The sequence below is a fragment of the Stenella coeruleoalba genome, assembly GCF_951394435.1.
Source record: "Stenella coeruleoalba genome assembly, chromosome: 10".
Lineage (NCBI taxonomy): Eukaryota > Metazoa > Chordata > Mammalia > Artiodactyla > Delphinidae > Stenella > Stenella coeruleoalba.
In genome coordinates this window covers 12,024,736-12,048,470 of record NC_137156.1, presented here as the reverse complement: position 1 = coordinate 12,048,470, position 23,735 = coordinate 12,024,736, and the positions used below count along the sequence as shown (strand labels likewise).

Sequence of the window (23,735 nt, the reverse complement as noted above, 5' to 3'; positions counted from 1 at the left end):
AACAAGAATCAGTGCTTCCTCAGAATCAGGAATCACTGAGTAGGGTACTTGGGATTTGTTTTTGTTTTTTTTAATCTTCCTCTACATGGTATATTCTTTTCCAATAATGTTTTGAATTTTTAAAAATACAAAGCAGAATCTAATTTCTACAGTTTGTGAAACAGATTCTGCCTACAATTTACAAGGCGTTCAGAGGCAGGTGACAGATGGGTATGCAAGAGAGGCTCGTGGAGAAGGTGGTACACACGTGGAGTCTGGAAGGATGGTGAGTTTTACACAAGCAGATGAGAGAACAAGGCTCTCAGACAGGCCTGCTAGTGTCGTAGCCGGCGGACACACACTGAGCACTAAAGCCTGTGGCTGGGAGCAAGGACATGCTGCTCAGACAGGCAGCTCTTTAACTTCTTTGGGCCTCAGTTTCCCCTTCCGTAAAGTAAGGATAATAATGCCCACCTCAGTGCAGTTGTTGCAAGGGTGGAGTGTAATACTCCCTATAAAGTGCTCAGCAAAACAAAGCACTCGAGTGGTTGTTATCATTACTGTTATTATTACTAATGGAAACTAAAGCTGCGCTGGTTGGAGAGAGGACCAGATTATAGAAAGTTTTGAAACCCACGCAGAGGAGTTAAGGAAAATTAAGTGTGCAGGGTGGACTCGAGAGGCAAGAGCTAGACTCCAAGAAGTCAGTTGTGAGGCTGATGTGATGAGGGTGAGAGGTGGTGCGATTCGTTTCCTGGAGCTGCTGGAACAAATGACCACAAACTGGGTGGCTAAGAAGGACACTAAGGTACTGTCTCAGAGTTCTGGAGGTTGGGAGTCGGAGATCAAGGTATCAGCAGGGCCACACTCCCCCCTGAGGCTTTAGGGGAGGATCGTTCCTTGCCTCTTTCAGCTACTGGTGCCTCCAGCATGCTTTGGCTTGTGGTTATGTCATTCCAAATGTGAAGGCCAGCATCTTCAAATCTCTCTCTGTTGTCTTCACATCGCCTCCTCCTCTCTGTATCATCCGTCAGATCTCCCTCTGCCTCCCTTTTTTTTTTTTTTTTTTTTTTTTTTGCGGTACGCGGGCCTCTCACTGTTGTGGCCTCTCCCGTTGCAGAGCACAGGCTCCGGATGCGCAGGCTCAGTGGCCATGGCTCACAGGCGCAGCCGCTCCATGGTATGTGGGATCCTCCCGGACCGGGGCACGAACCCGTGTCCCCTGCATCGGCAGGCGGGCTCCCAACCACTGCGCCACCAGGGAAGCCTGAGATTATTTCTTGATGATCTTTTTCTGATATTTATTAGACATCAGTACAAGGTTCAGTGATCTAGCAAATCCACTTCTGGTATTTTCAATGAGAAAATGATATGAATGCTCATTAAAAGTGCATAATTTGACCCAAAGGCCAGGAAATTGAGAACTAAGTTCAGCAGACCTACTTAGACTCCATTCTTTGCATAGATGAGTACTTTGCATAGATAGATGACTAATCAGGATGAGGACTCTATGCTTGATCAGAAACTCCTCTGGTGAGCATCACAGAAAAAAAATAGCATAAGTGCAATTTACACTTACTGCAAAAGTTGAGTTGGCTTGCTATAAACATGAGATTAGCAATAACAGGATGTGGTAAGGCCATGCCTCGTTCCGCCCACCCCAGCCCCAACATGATCAATGTGAATTTATTTATTTTTGCTGTTACGCAGCCATGGAAAAAAAGCTCAAATCTCAATGGATTCACCACCAAAGAGCAACCAAGTCCTGCTCTGTACCACACCCACTAAATGTCACACAGCTTCAGAAGAACAACCCTTGCCTTCCAGGAGTTAAAAATTTAACAGTCCTCAACTTTTCATTGCCTAGGCAAAAATTATTTCCATTCATTACATTCATCTATTACAGAAGCTTACATTTGATTTCTCAAGAGTATAGGAATAAAAGACTGAAGAAAATGCTTCGACCTGTATTTTCTGAATCCCTATCTTTAGCAAATCCCACACTTCCCCCTTCACAGCCAAATGCTTCATTCATTTTATTTTGTTTTATTCTTAAGAAATGTGTAATAAATTCCAGGAATCAGGACTGTTTAAACTTAGCCAAACACTTTTCATGAAGTGCCCTAAGGTTAGTCTAATTGCCTGGGCAAACAGCAACTCCACCTGCTTGCCTGTAGACACCCCGGAACAGCCTTCACCTCCAAGCATCCCCACCATCTACTCCTGATAAAGCTTGTCCTGACTGAACAGAAACCAGTCACTGGACAGAAGAGGTACCTCAAGAAGGCTCCTGGCCTTAGTTATTTTTCACACTCCAAAAGAGGAAGATGGGCTGAGTCTGAGCCCTGATCTGAGCAACAAATGAGAATGAGGCAGTGTAGCAGCCATGAGAGTGGGCCTTCAAATCTTCTACCGCCGGGAGTGCAGTTAACCGAGGGCTGGGTGGTTGTGCTCCGAAATCCATCTCCAGGGTTCCCTGCAGGCTGCACTTCCCAAGGCTGCTCTGGGGTGGCTAGGCACAGCAGGGATACTAAGGCCGGTCTGCCTGTGGGAAATGCGGGACTCTTCAGACAGGAAGCTTTGCCGAACTTTCCGTAGAATTGGATTGCAGTCTAAGTCACTTCTACCCACTCTTCATTTCTTCCTTCTCTGGGGTCAGACTTGCATCACTGTCTTTTCAAGCCCCTATTGGCTTTCTCCACGTTTTCTTTCACAGTTTTTTCCCCTAATAAATTTCTTGCACCTTTAACCAATCTGGGTGTCTGCTTCTCAGGGGACTTGGAGTATCAACAGCCGGGATCCGCTAAGAGAAGCAGAAAACAGCTGAGGGGAGGAGAGGAGGGGGAGCATGGTATTGATTTAAAGACCAGACTCACTTCCGGAGACGCGGGCCGTGAGGCCTCAGTGAGGCTTCACTCAAAGCTTATAGTGATGGCTTTGTAATGTGCCTACTTGGCCAGGCTGAACTACATTTCCCAGAATTCCTTTTTCTCGTGTGTTTCAGGTTAGGACAGACTCCAAGGAATATTCTCTCACGAGAGTTGGAAGGAGGCATAGTAGCGGCCTCCAGTTTGTCGTGTGGCAAGAACTCGCTGCTGGTCTGCTGAGTCGCTCCGTTGAGATGAAACAGCTCTGGGCCTGCCATTACCATCCATCCCCCAAATCTTCCTTCAGTTTCCCTGCACCCTGGGCCAGGTGTATACGTGTTCAGCAACATGACACAGGGCCTCAGCTTCTGCAGAATACCCGCACCAGCAAGGCCAGAGGGAACAAAAAAGGATGTGGGTTTCCGCCTGCCCACGCGGGGTTCCAGCCCCTGCTCACACGAGCTTCCCTTCCGTCTGCTTCTCGACCTTGGGCTCCAACACTTGTCAAGAAGACAGCCTCGTGGAGACTGCCATAATTGTGTAAGCCAATGCCTAATAATTCGTATTTTTTCTGTCATCCATACATGTGAATATTCTTCATGGTTAAACCCTGAGTGATGCACTGATTACGCGCCCTCTCCCCAGTTTCCTTCCTGGCAGGGGTTCAGAGTAGGAACTAGGGTAGGCACTGAGGCTCCGAAGAGCTCGCAATGCCAACCCTCTGCTGCTTTAGGTCAGAGCTGGACCTCTACAACATGAAGATGAAACTGCGTCATGCAGACAGGTGTGCATTCACAGCCCACCTGGCAGAGGTGGAAGATGGATGATTTGGTTTTGTTTTTTAAATTATACCCAGGCTTTGTGGCCCCACCTCCCCACCTGGGAAACCAGCCAAAAACAGTTGTTATTGGGACACCTACTGCCACCACTACTTCCCTACTGTATAGAACAGGAATCCTGGGGCTCTCAGAAATGGGGTGGGGTCTAGCCCTTACACCAGGGCGGTTGCTAGTCCTTCTCTTCCTGATTTCCCAGTGCCAGTGTTGAGACTGGTCTTCTGTCATCTGTGGAGCATAGCTGCCAGGGAGAAGCCTCTGACATTCCAGTCCGCCTCAGCGTGGGTGACGAGGCTCCAAAGCCAAGAAGTCCAGTGATGAGTTCCAGGGAGCCATGTACTGCATCATCGGAGATCCTGGCACCTTGAGGGGTGCACGGGGCAGGTACCATCTCCTCCACTTCCGTCCTCTAAGTCTCAGAGAACCCAGTTCTTCCTGGGTCCAGCTACTTCTCTACCCGCTCTTTACCTCCTGTAAGTGTCAATTATTCAAAATAATAGCCTCTTTATTCCCCCTGGGTTTAGAAAAACCCCAAGGGGATGTTATCTTCTACTTCGCTCATGGTAAGTCTGTAAATATTTATTTCTTTTTAATTTTTAGTCCGTGGGATTAAGAATCAGTCTAACTTTGGGAGGAAGGATGGAGGTAGAAATTGGAGGGGTCAGAAGGTGGGCGTCTGGGTGCAGACAATGTGTTATTTCTTGTTCTGTATTCATTGAGCTGTACTTTTATGTTTTGTGTGCTTATCTCTGTTATACTTCAGTCTTTAAACGTTTAAGACAATCCAAATGCTATCAAAGTTGCATACAGTAAAAAAAAAAAAAAAAAAAAAATCCCTTTCCCACACTTATTTCCTATACGTCACTTACCCTCCTCAGGTGAGTAGCCCTATTTAGGAGCCCCAGTACCTTGTAGGCTTTGCGGTCATTACTGCTGTTCCACACCTCCTTCCGGGCACCTGGTCCCATTGCCCTTCTGGCATTTCCCGGCCCTCCTGTGGTTGGACAGGACTGCGTGACTAGTTCTGGCCAGTGAGTTGTAAGCGGAAATGATGCATGTCACTTTGGGGCCAGGGCATTCCATCGCCAGTATAAGGTCCTCTGGACTTCTCTCTTTTCTTCCTGCCGCAGTGACATGCTGCTTTTTGGTTACTGTTCCCCTTCAGCTTTGGTCTCAAAGGAATTATGACAAAGAGCCACTTCACAATGGATGCGGGCAAGAGGCATGAGCAAGAAGTAAATGTGTGATGTTTTAAGCCACTGAGATTGGGGGCAGTGTTTGGTACTGCACTGATTCATAGTGAGACCTCCAGTGTGTGTGTGTGCGCGTGTGTGTGTGTGTTCGGCATGTGTATATCTCTGAAGAGTACCCCAAGACAAGAAAGTTGAAATAGAAGTATATGGGGAAATACGAGTATAGTTAATGTATCTGTATCTGTTAAGATATTTTCAGCTCCAAGTATAGAAACCCAAAGTGGAAGTTGCCTACACAATAAGACTCTTGCTTATGTAAGAGAGGTGTGGTGATTCCAGGACTGGTTGAGCTCAGCTGCTCAACTGTGTCATCAAAACCCCAGATTCTTTCCCCTCTGCCATCCCCAGTGTTTTGGCTGCCTCCCCTCTTGGCGCAAGATAGATGACTGCAGCGCATTCAGTTGTGTGTCTCCCTTGGGCTTTCATAATCTGTCTCTCTCAGACACACACACCAATACACACAGATATGCAGACACAAATCAGAGACTATTCAACATGTTCAGATTGAAAAAGGAAACAAGGCTTCAGCCATTGTGATCATTTTAGCAGTTCTCTGATGGTGATTTCAAAGCTCTTTGAATGGTGTGGTGTGTTTATTATTAGAGTTTTTAACGCAACATAAAGTGTTCTTTTGTTAGTAGACCACAGAATCAGGTAGGACCTGTGACAGCCAAGAATAAAGAAAAGTGATAGAAGGACATTTGCTGTTTCCTGGTACCTTGATTCTGCGTGATGCTGAGCTTTGTAATCTTAAGCAAGTTTAACTTCTCTCAAGCTCACTTTCCTTCTCCTCCCTGTAAAGGGGTTAACAAGTGTACCTTCATCACAGATCTGCTGTGAGACGTAAATGAATTAATACATATACAGTGCTTAAACACTTTCTGGCCCCTAGTAAATGCTATGGAACCAGTAGCTATTGACATTATAATAGGGTTTTGGGAGAATTAAATGAGTTAATGCATGTAAAGGACTTCGAATAACATGTAGTGAGCAGTCAATATAGCTTTGCTACTGATACTACCACTATTATTATAGTTTTAAGCAAGAAGACTGAAGAAGTTAAGGAGAGTAAAACATATAGTTAATCCTTTTAAACTGAGTTTATCAGTATGAAATACCATTGTCATCTCCTTATTTATCATGATCCAATAATAAAATGTCACTGACCAGCTACAGCATAACTGATCCATAAGAAAAGAGGTCATCCTCCTAGATATGCTCTGACAGTTTTCTAAGAGACCTGAATTGTGCAGACTGTCTCTTTAGAACCTTTCTATAAAAGATAACTAAAGCTGCCCAGGAAATACTTAATTGATTCTTATTGCCATCAGCATACTTCCTATTGATTAGTTATAATACTGGATTTAAAAAATGTTTTTACAGAGTTTACAGTTCACTAGGGTACTTTATATAATCTTACTATTTTTTAAAATAGATCTTGGAAATGTACCATTTGGGTTGAACATCTAGTTTGTAGCCTTGGGGTTATACAAGTATTATTTAGTGTGAAGCCCTGGTATCTGTTGTTAATGGGTTAAGAAGGCTCTGTGGCCCACAGGAAACTGAAGGAAACAAGGACACGAGCATTTATTAAGTACTTCTGTGTGTGTTTATGTCATGGTTATTTATACATTATTTTATCTAATCCACACCACAACCCTGCTTTGTGGTATCATCATCTCCATCTTCCCAGGTGAGGGAACTGAGACAGAGAAGTTATGTGACTTCAAAAAAGTAGGAACCAGGAATTAGACAACGGAAGACCAGAGATGGGAGAGCAATCAGGGTATAGTCCAGGTGACTAAGGGATGGGTGTTGCACCCAGCTGCCTCTTAGGGGATCACAACTCTGCTGTGCTTGGAAGCCTTGACATTTAGAAAATGGGTTTTCTGTAAATCCACCCTTTATAAGGCAGTGTCTAAAAATACACCTACAGGAACAAATGTGAATTTCCTGTTTTCTGAGTGGACATATAATAAATGCTAACTGGCATTGCTTACAGGTGTAAAATTAATAATGGAGTTGGATCTGACTAGGAGAACAAATCAGAGCTCTCAATGTCCTGTGGCTACAGCCCAAGAAGCCCAGCTTAGGAGTCCCACACCGACTTAGGCCAGCTTGAGAGAAGATGGTTTGTCATTTCTCCACCAAAAAAGCATTCATTAACCACGTCAAGCAACTTAACATAGTACATTGTCATCTAATGAACAAACGAGTACGATAAACCAACAAGAGCATTTCCTGAGTGTGCGAGCCAGGGTGCTAGGCACCCGGACCACTAAGGCAAAGATTCATTGTCTCATGGAGCGGAAGTGAGCAGGTAACAACTGTGAAAAGGCCTTTTCTGTTTGTTTGTTTGCTTTTTATTTTTTGGCCGCACTGCATGGTATGAAGGATCTTAGTTCCCCGACCAGGGATCGAACCCGCGCCCCCTGCAGTGAAAGTGTGGAGTCTTAACCACTGGATGGCCAGGGAAGTCCCTGAGTACAATACTACTAATTAAACAATAAACCTTATTCCAGTTTCATGTACTTTTCCATAAAAAAATTGAAATGTGCAGGGACAAAAACTTGAAGAGAGTATGCAGAAATGAAAATTGTGTGTGTGTGTTTGAAATGGTCAGTATTATGCACTGATTTTTTTTCCATGAAAAACTGTCTTTAATATCTTTATTTTATTGTTCAATTTTTTTAAAAAAACATAAATTACCAGGATTCTTCTCTTTTCTACTCAGTAGGCTTAAGTAGGCACTTTCCAAGGGAAATAAGGTCGTCAAATTTAGCAAAAATTAATATAGGAGACATAATTAAATTTGAATTTCAGATATATTAATACAGTGAATAGTATTTTTTAGTATTAATATGTTCCATACAGTATTTGGAATATGCTTCTATTAAAATATTATATTTTTTCTCTGAAATTCAAATTTAACTGGGCTTCCTATATTTTATCTGGCAACCCGACAGGAAAATGACACATAGGGAGAAGTGTAGCTTAGTGTACTGCACCTGGGGTCCTGTGTCATGGGAAGGGAGATGGCAGGATGTCTTGCAGTAAGAAAATGCAAAAATTATTTTTCCACCATTCTTACCATGTTCTGCTAGAGGGAAGATTTCCCTAGGATAGAAAGAGGCTGTAGGGAAAGGGCACCCATTAAGCTATTTCAGAAGGTGTTTAATGCAGCTGTTACCTTGGCCTGACCCACCTCAACCAAACCTAATGTTGGGGGAGGGGTATGAAAGGGTAAGATGGGGGGGAATGAATGTGGGCCAGGGTTAAGCGTGGGGGCCTGAGAGTGCAAGGGGAGAAGCAAATGCCCTTAGAATCAAAAGCAAGGTAAAGAGACCTGTCTCTACCCGCCGGCGCCCCTACTCCTCCCACGCCCACCTCCACCTCCCTCGTTGGCCTTAAAACGAATAAAACCGTGGGCCCATTTGAAGTAAAACTTGAAATATATGCCCGTCGGGGCCAGTGCCAGTTTTCTGTTACTGCCTCTGGGACCAAGCTGTAGTCCTAAGCAGACTACTCAAGATCTATTTCCAGTGAGCTTGCTGCAGTGCCTAGTTCCAGTATAAAATTTCTGGAATCCAAAGCAGTAATTTAGGAAGCACCATAAAAAGCACCTTGAGGCTTTAACCAGTGAAAATCCTGTAATATGACAGGTTTACTTTGCATGGGAAATGTTGGCTGCTGCCTTACTTAAACTCTCGCACCAGCAATGTGTGGAGTGTCTATGCTCTGGCCAGGAAGGGTCTCTTCCCCTCTCCCATCACTGGTCCCCTGTCCAGCTCCACTGTACTCCATCCACCCTGGATGAGAGGCACATGACAAACGTAGAAATTCACTAGGGTGCCCTTGAAGGCCCCTTTAGTTACTACATGGAAGTTGCTGCTACCACCTGAGAGCTGCCCATCATTTGGGAACCATCTCCTACCAGGCTATTTTTCATTTCAAATTAAAAATTTCCTGGGGCTTCCCTGGTGGTGCAGTGGTTAAGAATCTGCCTGCCAAGGCAGGGGACACGGATTCGAGCCCTGGTCCGGGAAGATCCCACATGCCACGAAGCAACTAAGCCCGTGTGCCACAACTACAGAGCCTGCACTCTAGAGCCTGCGAGCCACAACTACTGAAGCCCGCGTGCCACAACTACTGAGCCCGTGTGCCACAACTACTGAGCCTGCACACCACTACGACTGAAGCCTGCGTGCCACAACTACTGAGCCTGAACACCACAACTACTGAAGCCCACGTACCACAACTACTGAGCCTGTGCTCTAGAGCCCATGAGCCACAACTACTGAAGTCCGCACACCTAGAGCCCATGCTCCGCAACAAGAGAAGCCACTGCAGTGAGAAGCCCACGCACCGCAACAAAGAGTAGCCCCCACTTGACCCAACTAAAGAAAGCCCTCGTGCAGCAACAAAGACCCAACGCAGCCAGAAATAAATAAATTCATTAAAAAAAAATTTTCCTTACTGTGCCGCGGGTTTTCCTTTCTGTATATAAATTCTGTTTTTCTTCCTGCTTCTGCTGCTTCTCTTGGAAGCCCTAAATTTTAAGTGATTTGCTCCCACCATATATGAACACGTGTTGACATCAAACCCTCAGAATAGTCCTGGAAAACTATCCTCCTGCTTAGAGGATCCCAGAGGCATTGTGGGTAGTAGAATCAACACAGGATCTTGAGGCAGAAAACCTGGTTTATGCACTAGCTTTTTCCCTCCCTACCTGCATGACTGTGGGCAACTCACTTAAGCTCTTCAGATTCCCTGTCTGTTGAAGTGGACACAGTTCCTCCTGCTTATCTCACAGCTTGGTTATATGGAAGAAACGGAAGGAAATGAGAATGGTTTATAAACTATAAACCTGCTGTGCTAATAATAGCAAACATTTCTCAGTGTTTATTATGTGCTAGGCACTGAGTTTTACATGCTTATCTCATTGAATTCTCACAATAACTTCACAGGATAAATATTATTACCATTTTACAGATGACTATACTGAGGCACAGTACTTAAGTATCTTCCCAAGCATCATACTGGTAGTAAATGGTGGCCTTGGGATTCGAACCCAGGCCATCTGGCTGAGTTACTTCTCAGTTTTGTTACTGTATTAAAATCATTGTTAGAAAGTGAGGCTAAAGATGCTTCTGTCCTGGCCTCACTGGGGTAGAAGGCAGTGCCCTTGCCATGGGCACTACTGTGAGTCTTTCCTTTTGAACCCTTCACTGTAGATCCCCTTGTGAGGCTGAGTTGGAGGAATCAAAACTACTCGCTGCTTAAAAAGTCTTTTCTGTGGCTTCCCCGGTGGCGCAGTGGTTGAGAGTCCGCCTGCCGCTGTAGGGGACACGGGTTCGTGCCGCAGTCTGGGAAGATCCCACATGCCGCGGAGCGGCTGGGCCCGTGAGCCATGGCCGCTGAGCCTGCGCGTCCGGAGCCTGTGCTCCGCAACGGGAGAGGCCACAACGGTGAGAGGCCCGCGAACCACAAAAAAAAAAAAAAAAAAAAAGTCTTTTCTGTTTCTCCCTGTGATGTTTCAGGGGATATATCTGGCTAACAGTATATCCTGAATTGAATGCTAGTGAGGGTGCTGTAACGGAGTCCTCCTTTTCTAAGACAGACAACAAGGCAGAAACAACACATTTATGGCTGTGAAACTTCACAGTCCGCTGGTAGCTGGGCGTAGCATGGGATTCCTTGAATGTCAGTAAGTAGGACATGTTCTAAAGGAACAGTATTCTCGTGGATCATGAAGACCAGTTCCATGGACCCCCAATTTGAGAGATGCCGATGTGTACTAGAAAGCACCGCCCAACCTGCACTTAGGAAACCCAGGTTCTCCTGCCATCACTACTACCCAGCCAGGTCAATGTTGACTAAACTGTAAGATGAGGTCAGCCAGATCTGCACTCACAGAGGCCATCAGCCCAAATGGGCGGGCAGGTGACCAAATGAGTGAGTGCCCAGAGCTGGTGAGGGGCCACGGGGAGCAGCTGCTTGGCCTCTGTGCACCGCAGCCGTGAGGGATTGCCTGTGCCGTCTCTTCCCAGTTTCTGAGTTTTGAAGAGGAGCCTGACATTTCATGCCTTTATGAAAAACCTACTGATTTTTGTGTTTGGATTCTAAGTGTTGGAAATGAATACAACAATGCTTAAAGCACTGGGAGAACCAGACAAAAAACAGCTCTGTGAGCGAGAGCCGAGAGCCGTGGCTGGAAAACCACCAGCCTGAGACCCTGAACAAGGTCAGGAGTTTTGCAGTGACGTCCGCCAGAGCGCCTTAGAGCCTCGGTGAGGCTCCGGCGGGGAGTCTGGGGCGGCTCTTCCCCCACTTCAACCAGAACAGGTCTGTCTGCTTTTCTAGTGACATCCCACTGATTTGTTTTGAGAAATGCTCCCACTGTTAACAACTGGAAGAGTTGAGATTTAAGGGCAACTCTAGTGGTTGGTGTAGATAGAAATGTGTAGGTAGAAATGGTGTGCTTTTTGAAAAAGAAACCATTCAGTGGGTCCAGCGGGCTGGAGCGAGGAGGTGTCATCCCTCTCCAGGGAGCAACTCACTGCTTCTGCTTCTGGACTCACTGTTCGGGTGGTTTCAGTTTTAGCAGGAACCTCTTCTGCGCCTTTGCGTTTCACCAAGACTGAAGCATGAAATAGCGGTTCTAGAAAGAAAAGCCTAGCTCAGAAGTGCCAAGTTCAGCCAGTCAGCCTGTTGGTCCCACTTTAGTTCTCTGAGCTTATTTAGCAGCAAAGGGTGGTGGTGTTACCGTCCCGGAAATGCCTCTGTAAGAGGCAATTCGTCTCGGAGTGCAGTCTCCCCCGGTAAAGCTTGTCTTAGACCTTTCACTGCCTGTGTGTTTATTCTGTGGAGAAAGAGGCTGTCGTGTTCAGGATTGCACACAGCACAGGAGCTGGAAGTGACACAATAATACAAGAGTTTGGGAGCCTCCCCTGAAAACATGTGAGGGAGTTTTTGCTGCATTCGACAGTTGAAATGATGTAGGGTGTTGACAGTCCTGGCAGACCCAACAGATAAAAGCCGCCACTTGGATATGGCAGGGAACCAGTGTGTGTGTGTGTGTGTGTGTGTGTGTGAGTGTGTGTGTGTGAGAGTGTGTGTGTGTGTGTGTGTGTGTGTGTGTGTGTGTTGGGAGGGGTGGTGGTTACAGACTTGTCTACCTTCATTCTCTCAGTGATAATTCAAGTGGTTCAATGATGATTTTACCATGTTATCAAACCTCTACCCTAAGCATGGGGGGGAGGATTATTTGGAATGTTCTAAGGAAACTAAAGGGAATGTAAGAGAATATAAATGAAGGAAAGATATGTGAAGATATCAGCAGGAAAATCTCTTGATCACTGCAGTGTGATTTAGCTTAATAAGTTTCTCAAAGGGAAAGAGCTGGAAGGGCCATCATAGAGAATGGTGCACACCTGAGAGAGAACCATCCCCGGGCGTTTCATTTGAACAGGGCTTTATGTGGAGAGGGTGGGAGGAGAAGGGAAAGGGGTATGTGATGTTTGCCTAAACCTGCACATGCCTCTGACCCTCAGCCCTGCAAACCTGGAATGTCAGTCAGTGAGATTTCCAGGATTTGCTTCACTTCCCACAGCAACTTCTCTGAGAGGGAAGCTGTGCTGACTCCCTGTATCATCTTGCAGTTTGATACAGCTGGTCCCGCATCTGGCCTGAGGGGGACACTGCTTTCCAGCCCTGGGCTGGTCTTCTACACTTTAGCGTCCGTTCGGCTACGTGAAGTCTGTGGTGACACAGATATCACCAACTTTCCTGAAGGTCAGGCTAGATGGTGTTCTTTTTTCAGAGGGACTCATGTATCTGGTAATAGAGACATTACAATAACGCCTTTGATAATTTTCTGTACAGAAATTCTCTCCCACAATGTGGCATGCTTTTCATTCTCAAAGCCTTTGAGACTGTTGTGCTTCTAAATGAGATCAACGGCATAACCTTTCTTTGCTTTTGCTGCAAACTCATAACTATAGGCAGTCTCCGAAGCAGGAGGTACGCGTCGCTTTTCTGTCCTCACTGTTTGGGATGACACAAAGGCAGCACTTGTGATGAGTGTACTATTAGTGTGTCGTGAACTGGAGCTCAAATGAGAGAACTCTAACTCAACCCTCATCTCTTCTGAGTTCCTAGACATATGTATTTTAAGTATAAACCTAAGCACAGAAGTTGCTGAGAAAAGCACTGTTATTTAGACGTTCTTTGACAGGCTCTGTATATTAGATGTTCTTTTGCCATTTCACACAAATTGATGTTTTGACAGGTGCCATTTTATTTAGTTGGCAGGACTCACTTGACTGTTTTTCTCTTCAGCTCTCTTTGAATTTCCTCTACCAGATACAAATACCAAGCTGGCGTTGGCCAGAAGTGATCATCTAAAAGACAAAATTAACAAGTTCTAGAAAAGACCCCAGCCATTCTTGTACAAGCTATGTCATGGTGTTTTACAACGTGGTTTAAATTTACTTTATTTAATTCTTTTTCGTTCCTCTGGTGAATTATTGATTCCTTAGCCTTGAAATGGAGATTCAAATAAGTACTTGGCAAAGAAGATTTGATGACTGTCCATTATACTGGAAGGGAAGCAGCATCCTTTCTCTAATAGCTCCGCGGGCCTCACTGAAGTGTTACTTACTAGCCTCTCTGGAGAACCATTAACACTCAGTCGCTCAGCTATAATACCCTGAGGAGAATTCTGTTTCTTTCTTTCTTTTAATATAAGGAGATGAATGTCATGGAAGAATGGTTATTTGGACAACTCTTGGCCTCCTCAATTCGTTTAAGACAAAGAGAATAGGTACATTTCATTAGTAATATCTCTGGGGACTAAAATGTTCTAAGTTTCTTTACTAGGGGAGAAAGAACCTAGAACCCCCTTCCCCCCACTTTTCTAAGCTTTTCTCTCGCAAGAAGGTGCTTCCGTTTGCATTCTGCCACTCAGGTACTTAATTTCTCTGTTTGAAGCTGCACCCTGAATTCCTAAGTTAGAATGCACCACCTATACCCTCATTTGCTCTCATAATCTTAAAGATCTTGGGATATGGTCATGCCTGTGGAACTTGATAGACTTCAGATCTCTCAGAGCTTGTGCTTTTCATACATTTTCCTCTATCGGTCACCCTCAGCCTTTGCTCAGGTTCTCTTGACAGTGTTGTAGGGAGCTTGTCTGCATTCTGTCCTTCTCCCCTGATTCGTTTACTCAGAGGTGGGAGATGCTTTTCAATCGGGAATAAGATACCTCCTTCTCCCTTAGAAATCATTGTATACCTTCCTTACAAATCTCTCAATCTTCCCTAGGAACTGCTAATAAAAGAATTAGAAGGAACTTGATAATGTGACATTCTCTGTGTCTGGAAAGGGAGGAAAGCCACCAGAGAAAGAGTTCATCTTCATAGGATGTGGTGCATAGACAGTGGTACCCGGCCCAGACCCCCTTCCACGGAGGAGGTCAGGGATTCCTCAGCTGCGGAGAACCCCTTGACTAAGGCCACTTCCCTTCCCACGTGCCTTGACTGATGGATGTGGGAGTGTCAAGGCCAGGCCGTCTCAGCCCAACTTGGGATGATTCTGAAGGGTCTTCTAGCTGCAGGACTCCCAGTAAGCTGAGGCTGCTGTGAGGCCTGCATCACAGTCAGCTTCTCCCTCAGCCCACACCTGCTTCCTTCCACAGATGCTGATCCAAGGGCAGCTCCTAAGATACATCCCACACACTAAACTCTGGGGAGCCCAATCTGTGACAGAGAGTGATGTTACTATCTGCACAGAGGAAAGCACATCCCCACGGAATTTTGTCTTCTTTGTCATCATCAGATGTTAGTCTGTTACAACTAGCAACAGTTCTAGCTAGACTCTGCTGAAATAACACTGAGATGAAACTGGACTAAGAATAAGATCATTATGAAGGAGGAAAAGCTGTAGTTTTTAAGTCCATTAACAATAGCGTCAGTGACGTTAAATTGCCAGGCATTTCATTTCTATTATTTTATTTAACCCTCACAAGAATTCTGTGAAGTAGACGTTATCCTCATTTTGTGAATAAGGAAATATACTTGGAGATGTGAAATAACTTGAAAATATTACAAGGCCAAACTGGATCTAAAACTCCAGTCTGTCTGACTGCACACAGCTGAATTCTCATTCTTGCCTGGAATGTCCCTCCTTCAGCCCCTCCTACTCATTTGCTGCCCAGCGAAAATGCTGCTGTTCTCACCTTATAGTTAACTCAGATAGTGCCTTAAAAGTGTAAATTTTGAAAACTGAGCCTTGCCTAAGAAAGATGTTGCTGTCAAATAAAGCTATATTCTACTGTACTAGTATAAGTTTATTTCATGGTTTAGGACAGTATCTAATTAAAGTACTTAAATGAAGCTCTCTGTATAATGTGGAAGTCTAATCCGGTTGAATCCTGTAAAATCCATTGAATAGACAGGATATTCTGTCTCTATGCTACACTGTCTTCTAGTATTAACCAACAAGCTACACATAAGGATTCATCAGCATACTTGTTCTCAGAACTATTTCGTAAAAATGTAGCTCAATGTTTTGACCCCTTACCTCTGGCTCCCCCTTTATACCTTTATTGTTGCTTTTTTGACCTTCCTTCATTATTTAAGTATTTGCTTCATCTTTTAACATGCTGTATATGTTCCTCTCAGCTGTTTTAAATCCTTTTTAGAAAGTCAGTTCCATCTTCTTTATTATTTAATTCCATCTTTTCCCTGGTCTCTTTTCCCGTGATAATGGTACCATAGCTGCAACAACCATAATGTGATATAAAAATGTCTCTGATTTCTGTTAGGGATACGTGCTCCAGAAACTACTGGGGATTGTGTCCTACACTCAGAACTGAAGAGAATGCTAACATTTTCCTTAGAGGTTAGTGAAAATAAAGATGTAATTTTTTTGCACTCTAGTTTGTGGGCCCCCTGAAATCTCCCCATAGACCCCATGGTAGTCTGTGGATTCCAAGCTGGGGACTCACAGAAGTAAACTGACTCCTAAAAATAATTTAATACCTTTGCCTGTGCATTACCTTCCATTTGTTCTATACACATTTATTGAGCACCAAGTATATGCTAGGCATTGTGCTGAGAACTGGGTATGCAAGATTTGAATAAGACTATGTGCCTACCCTCAGTGCCCACTAAGAGAATCCAATGTATAAACTGATAATATACATTACAATATAGTACCAAGGTATGAACAAATTATTGTGGATATGCTTGTTTTTGATTCCTAAGTATAAACTGTAGTCTGTATACTCCCTCTATTCCCTCTGTAGAAGTCTGAAATAGACTTCTACAATTATATCACTTTTCTCTTTTCTTTCATTTCTCATAAATGCCTTCCACTATGCATCCATGCTAAATTTCGGGGTTTTCCATTAATCATTCATTAGGGTCTAAGTATCTAAAAACAGAGGATATTTAATGCACCGAATTGGTCACACAGATGATGGAAGAGCTGAGAAGACAATAGGGAATAGTGAAGCAACTGAGAGATTAGAGATGGAAACCCTTAACCCTGGGTTGGCTGGAGGAACAAAGGCAGGAGGTCATGTTACCAGAACCCGGAGGCTGGGATAGCCCACTCGAAGTTGGAACCATAGTGCATCAGCATTCAGCAGGAGTTGGAGCCACAGAAAACACACAGCCATGGCAGAGAGAGAGGAGAAGAAAAATACCTTGGCTTTTTCATTCTTCCTATCTTCCAGTCTCCTGCCAGTGCCTCCCACTGGACAAATCCAGCTGGAGGACTGCTGACATGACAGCCTGAGAAGTGCAGTGTGAGAGCCGGCCTCTTGCTGTATAGATTAAAGCTGGGGAAAAGCAAGGGGTGGATCCAAAGGCAGACATGCCCACGACCAGCATAGTTGCCTTCCTTCTTGACAGGCAGTTCTCCTTCCTGTCCCTTCTCCTAGATATATGACTTCTATTGAACTGTCTCAGGTCTACATTCGATCGCCCCCAGAACTAATAGCAAACACCAGACTGTGTGTCTTTTTGTTGGGTCTGTAAGAGGATATCTCAAACCTGTCAGTGCTTTTGAATCTTCATTTTGCTCCAGAACCTTAGGTACTACTTCCTTTTTTGAATATCTGAAATAACCCACTATGGGGCAAGGTTCTCTTATGTTCTATACTCCAAAGCATGTATTCCCAAAAGGGGTGATATCACCCCCAAAAGGGCAAAATTTAATTCTTGGGGGAGGGCAGAGGAACAGGTTTTTAAAAACCTTAGATTTGATAATGCTTTGGGATCCTCCAAAGCTCAACCTATCTGACATCTTATTCCTTAGTATTTAATTTCTTTTGTCAGGGAGATATTTGATATAATTTTAAACTTTAAATAATTAATTTCCCCCCTCAGGGGGGCAAGAATGAAAGAAAACAAAAAGGGGAAAAAAAGGTAGAGAAACATTGCCCCAAAGGATGAAGAGTAATTTCTTCTTAACTTTCATCTCCTTGACATATTCTTATACCAATAGAATTTTTTTGACTTCCCTTCTGAATTTTTTTTCATGTATTATTATTTTTATCCTGCTTAGAAACTCTTCTTTAAAACTAGAGCTATGAGTTCTGTTGTAAACAATAAAAATCAGCTTTGGTGGATTTAACCAAAAAAATTGTTTTTATTAATAGGTTATTGGGATCTTAAGAAAATTTCCAAATTACAACAAAATAATTTGAAAGAAACCAAGAAAAATAATTTGATAAAGAAAAAAACAAAAATTTATGAAAATAAGAAAAAGTTTTAAAAAATAAATCCAAAAGCCAGTTTTTTGAAAGGAATGACAAAATAGATAAACATTTCTGAAACCATAAAGGAGAAATTAAATAGAATTATAAATGAATACTACATGCGACTCCATCGCATTTTAAAATTTAGAAGACATGAATAATTTTCTAGAAAAATTAAAATTAGAAAACTCAATAATAAGAAGAAAGCTTGAATAAACCAGTTACCATAACAGATATTGAAAGGTAATTAGAATCTACCACTGGACAAAATACCAGAACTAGATGGCTTCATAGCTGAGCTTTATCTAACCCCTTAAGAACAAATTATTCCAATGTTATTTAAAATATTCCAGTCCTTGAAAAAAGATGAAACCCCCTCCAATTTATTTTATGAAGATAGCATAACTTTAATGCCAAATCCAGAAAATAATTACAAAAAAAAAATTTTGGATCAAACTCATATGTGTATAGAAGCATATAAATTCGAAATAAAACCTTAACAAATAAACTCCAGCAAACATGTCAAAGAAATAATACATGTATAAAAAAGCAGAGCTAATTTTTAGAAAACCTAAAAATAATAAAGCAGGATTTGTGTAAAGTGCGAATGAATATTAGGAATGGTATTAACGTAGCCTATTACGTGAGCAGTTTAGAGGGAAAAAAGCAGATGTTTAAAGGTCTTTTGATGAAATTTATCACATAACCTTTATAAAAAATCAAAATAAGGTAGAAATAGAAGGAAATAACAAATGTAATAAAAACTAATTAACAAAAAATAAAAATACTATCCTAAATGATAAAACACTATAACCATTTCTATTAAAATCAGACACTAGACTGCTATGTCACCATTGCCATTTTTATTTAATACTGTCTTGGAAATTTTAACAATTGAAATAAGATTAGAAATGAAATAATTGATATAAACATTGGAAAAGAAGAAGTAGAAGTAAAAAACCCAAGAGAACCTGTTACCAAAAAAGATAGATTTACCAAAAAAAAAAAAAAAAACCCAGAAGCTATCCTGGAAGTAAGCCTAAAAATAGATATGAAAGAAATTATTCCATTCACGATAGAAATAACTAAAATGCTTAAGAATGAATTTTTAAAAAGAGAGTATAGGAAATTATAAAAATCTTAAGGATATAATAAGCTAAGATATGCACAATTGGAAAGGTAAACCATGACTTTAGGATGGATAAAATTTTAATATAATAAAAATCTCAATCCTCCTAAATTAATATATAAATTTAATGAAATTCTAATTATAATTTGAACAGGAATTCTTTCTCAGCAAAAGGAAGGAGGAGGGGAAAGGAGAATTAAATAAATAATATTAGGGACTTCCCTGGTGGCACAGTGATAAGACTCCACACTCCCAACGCAGGGGACTCGGGTTCGATCCCTGGTCAGGGAACTAGATCCACATGCATGCCTCAAGTAAGGAGCCTGCCTGCAACTAAGACCAGGTGCAACCAAATAAATAAATAAATATTTTAAACAATAATAAATAAAATAAATAATATTAGAGTCTATACCAATGGATAAGTATCCAACAATAACCAAGAAAATATGAAAAGTAAGATTCGTGAAGGGGGGAGGACATGCTTTAATGGTTATAAGAACACAACATAATCTGCTCTAATAAAATAAATATGTTATTGGCATAGAACAGACAAATCAAAATGCAACAGCCCAGACAACCCATAATTTAAATCCAGTTACGAATATATGATGGCGTTTCATTTAGGTGGGAAAGAGTGAGTTATTTAATAATTGGTGGTGATACAGATATTTATCCAACTGAAAGAAAGTAAAATTGGACTGCTATCTTATACAGTATATAGAAATAAAGTCATACGGCTAAAAGACTTAAATGTAGAATTTTTTTTTAATTTCACAAGAAAATCTAAGAAACAACGTGTAGACAAGACTGGAAAAATAGACATACAAAATAAAAAATAGACATTTTATTATATATAAATTTAAAACTATTTTATACCTAAAACACAAAGTCAGTAACATAATAAGCTTAGGAGACTACTTGCAATGCAGAGAACATATGGGAGTTAATTATACTCTGAAAAAAACCTCTTTCAAATTGGAAGAAAGGAATCAACAACAAAAACTAGGCAAAAGATACAAAGAGATCATTCATAGAGGGCAAGTTCAAATAGTCAATAACATATGGAAAGATCAAACCTATTAACCATTGAGAAAATGCAAATGAAAGTAATAATAAGGTATCATTTTACACCCAACAGAATGGCAAATATTTTCAAGTATTGTAACACCTATTGCTGGCAAAAATGCTGATAGAAAAGTGAGTTGTTTCAGCTTTTTAGGAAAGCAGTCTGACAACATCTATTATATTTCAGTACACACACACACCTGTTTTGACTATTTATGGGGGGAAAAACAGAAAACCTCATGCTTAATGGGAAAACATTGAAAGCACTCCCTTTGAAATTAAAAAAAAAAACCCAAGGATTTCTGATAATACTTCTCTAGTTGAGCATTATAATAGGTTCTAGCCAGACTAGTAAAACAGGTAAAATAAGGGAAAGTTGTAAGAATTGTCAGAGAGGACTGTCATTATTTGTAGATAACAAAATTTATGTCTAGAAAATTTGGAAGAATCCATAGAGAAATTACAAGCATTAAAGTTCAGCAAGTTTGCTTGATACAAAATTAATATATACAATCATATTTCTAAATGCTAGCTACTAAATAGTTAAAAATAAATAATTTTTAAAACTTGTAATAGTATCAAAGATACTAGATGTCAAGGAGATATCTATCAGAAAATATGCAGGACTATTATGCAGAAAACTAAATTTTTGAGAGAACTTAAAAACTGCATAGTAGAGGGACATACTGTTTTTATGGTTTGGAATACTCACGCCATTTCTCCTCAGTTTAATAGATTTGGTGTGATCTCAGTCAAAATTCAAACAAATTTTTTTTCATAGAACTTGGCAAGTTGATTCCAAAATTTATATAAAAATACAAAGGCCCAAGAATAGTTAAAACCCTCTTGAAGAAGAACAAGGTGAGTGGCTAGCTCTTCCAGATATCACAAATTTTTATAAATCTATAAAAACCAAGAATGTATAGATAGTATTGGCATAGAGATAGACAAATAGACTAATGGAATAGAATAGTCTAGAAATAGAAGCATGCGCTAGAGCTCATTATCAAGTTACGAATTTTTCTCAAAAGAAGAATTATTACTTGCCCAGAGAGGTGTGGCTTTGTTTAAAACCCAAGGGTCCTCCCCTGTCGTTCTCCTAACATACATTCCAAAGAATCCGTACAATGTATTTTCTGGCACTAGCACTTTGAGCACCTTTGGATATTCTGGAAATAGGGGCCAATGGGGAAACTGCCTGGACCAATGGCTTGACAAGGTGGAAAGGTTTGCTCTGGGCCCCAGCTCAAAGCTAGCAGCTTTTCTAGCCACCCATTAAGTGAGCAGCACAAGACGTTTGTATCAGCTAGGAAGTGTATTAGGGACAGGAAATCCAACCATGATAGTTTAACCAAATGGGGGGTTATTTTTGTCAGGTTAAGAAGTATGGAGGTAAACAGCCCAGGGCTGGTGCAGTGGCTCCCTATTACCAGTAGTGTCTCAGGATCCTTCTATCTTTCGGTTCCACCATCCTTCACTTGTGATTTGTGCTCATGCATATTGCCTCACAGTCATGGTCACAGGTTGGCTACCACAGCTCCAGATAGGAAGAAGGAGGGAAACAGAGGCGGTACATTTCCCAGAAATCCTGAGCTTTGTGCCACAGTAGCCAATTAGCCATGCGCTGATACCTGGTGACTCTTAGCTGCAAGGGAATCTGAATATTTTTAACTGGACACGTTGCTACTCAAACAGAATTAGGGTTCCATCAAAACAGAAGAAATCCATGTTGGTAGACAATTAGTAGTGTCCGCCACAGCATCCAAATGTGGTACATATGACTTCTAAAATTTAAAAAGGCCTATAAAGCCTTGTGCCTCCCTTGCTCAGTGGTAAGAAGGGCAGTGGACAGCTACTTTCATTTTGTAGGAAAATATCCCAACATCCCCCAGTTCCCCAGGGTGCTCATTCACTCGTGCTCGCTCTCTTTCTCTCCCCCACCCCCCCTCCCCCTCCCTTCCTCCGTCCCTAGTCCCCCCACCCCCGCCCCAATGCGCCTGCAAACACATGGAACTTTAGCAAGATAACAAGCCCCGTAACTCCATGTGATGTATTCTACCCCCCTCACACACACGATATACCAAAGCACCCAGGTTGCATGTTACTTCCTGTTTCCAAGTTTATCAGTATGATGTCATTAATATAGTGAGCCAGCTCCATGTTCTGTCGACTAAATTTGATATAAAGCCAGAGAACTGGCATAAGCTTGAGGCCCTGTGGTGAAAGTATATTGCTGACTCTGACAAATGAAAACAAATTCCTTATGATGTCCCTTATTATAGGGATAGAGGGAAAAAGCAAAGGGCACTCAATGGGGATTCAAGGATATTCTGAGTAAACCAGGGTATACTTCAGAGGCTGGTCTAGGTTAAAAACTAGTGAGAATGACTATTCAGATTTGGATGAAATTATTTTAACTTGGGTTTTGTTTTTGTTTTTCTTTGCGGTACGCGGGCCTCTCACTGTTGTGGCCTCTCCCGTTGCGGAGCACAGACTCCAGACGCGCAGGCTCAGTGGCCATGGCTCACGGGCCCAGCTGCTCCGCAGCATGTGGGATCTTCCCGGACCGGGACACGAATCCGTGTCCCCTGCTTCGGCAGGCAGACTCTCAACCACTGTGCCACCAGGGAAGCCCTAACTCGGTTTTATTATTTCGCAGGAGTGCAAAAATAAAATTTTAAAGTTTGCAAAAAGTTAGAGTCTCAGTAGACCTCATGGATAAGGATTTTGATCTGCCATTTATTCTGTTTTGCTCTTGCAGAGGCATGGAATGACACATTAGTATTCAAGGGTTCATCACATCACTACGTAAGGAAATTATGTTCCACAATTACACACTCCTGTATTCTATTTTTGAATTAGGTAATTGGGTCTTCTCGTGAGTTCAGTCCAGCATGCCCTGCCGTGGCCTACACGAATCATCCAAATCTTCCCACTGAAATTCTCCAGGCCCTCACTTCCCCTATCAATGGTCTGACTTTCTCTTTAGAGACCAGCTGAGGATGTGACTTCAGCTCTTTTTAATTCAGAAACTTTCAGGGTCAAACTGTGCATTTGATATTTGGCTCTCTGCACACTTCAGTGGCAAGCGATAAATTCTTCTGACAAAGCCATGGAAGCCTCTGGCTTTCAGCATGTGCTTTGAACTGAGAATTTGGAAATTTGAGCATGTCTTTTTATTTAAGCTATCGATTATCATTAGAAGATACCACCTCATGCCATAGTCCTTGAATTCCCTGTGACCTTCATATTCCATAGCATTGATCGCTCAGTTCCCCTGAACTTAGCCTTCGGTGGCAATTCAGTTTAGGTGCGCACAGGTGATAATCTGATTAACCACTTGACCAGATCGTGACTAGAACCCTTAAGAAAATCATCTGGATTTTCATTGCCCTCAATTTCAAAGCCAGATAACAGATATTTCTACATACATCCCAGTATTTCTCTGGAACATTCACAGTTCTTAGTTGCAAAGACTAGAATCCAGCTCTGTCTGATTGAAGCAGAAAATTAATTTATTGAAGGATACTGGGTGGCTCATAAAATTTCCAGAAAGGCTGAAGAGCCAAGTTTGCAGTGAGGTAGCCAGGAAATATACTCCTGAGAAGGGACATGATGACTTGAATAGTCAATAGGCTAATTGAGCCCCTTTAGCACTGCTACCCCAGAACTTGATCATTCTGCCACCTCTGACCCTGAGAGACAATGGAGAGTTTCTTATGGTTCCCCCAACGTCAAGACTTCATCTCATAAGTGGATGCTGTGACTAAGACCTGCGTCTCTCAGTGGAGACTGGGAAAGCAAGTATCTGACATTTCAGTTTCTATAGTGGAAGATGTG

The 23,735-nt window shown here is 42.2% G+C and overlaps 1 protein-coding gene across 4 annotated transcripts in view; it reads left to right on the top strand.

The window, feature by feature from the left end:
• The window catches only part of LOC307192126 (uncharacterized protein), a 304,662-nt gene that overhangs the window by 250,779 nt on the left and 30,148 nt on the right, over positions 1 to 23,735 (top strand). For 3 of the 4 annotated variants that reach the window (XR_013829980.1, XR_013829981.1, XR_013829982.1), the window contains exons 12-14: positions 2,984 to 3,386; positions 3,492 to 3,630; positions 3,924 to 4,066. The gene's annotated coding sequence lies outside the window, so the exon portion shown is untranslated. Of the gene's footprint in view, positions 1 to 164; positions 836 to 2,983; positions 3,387 to 3,491; positions 3,631 to 3,923; positions 4,067 to 23,735 lie in introns of those variants that run through there. The other variant, XR_013829983.1, reaches the window with a different exon arrangement.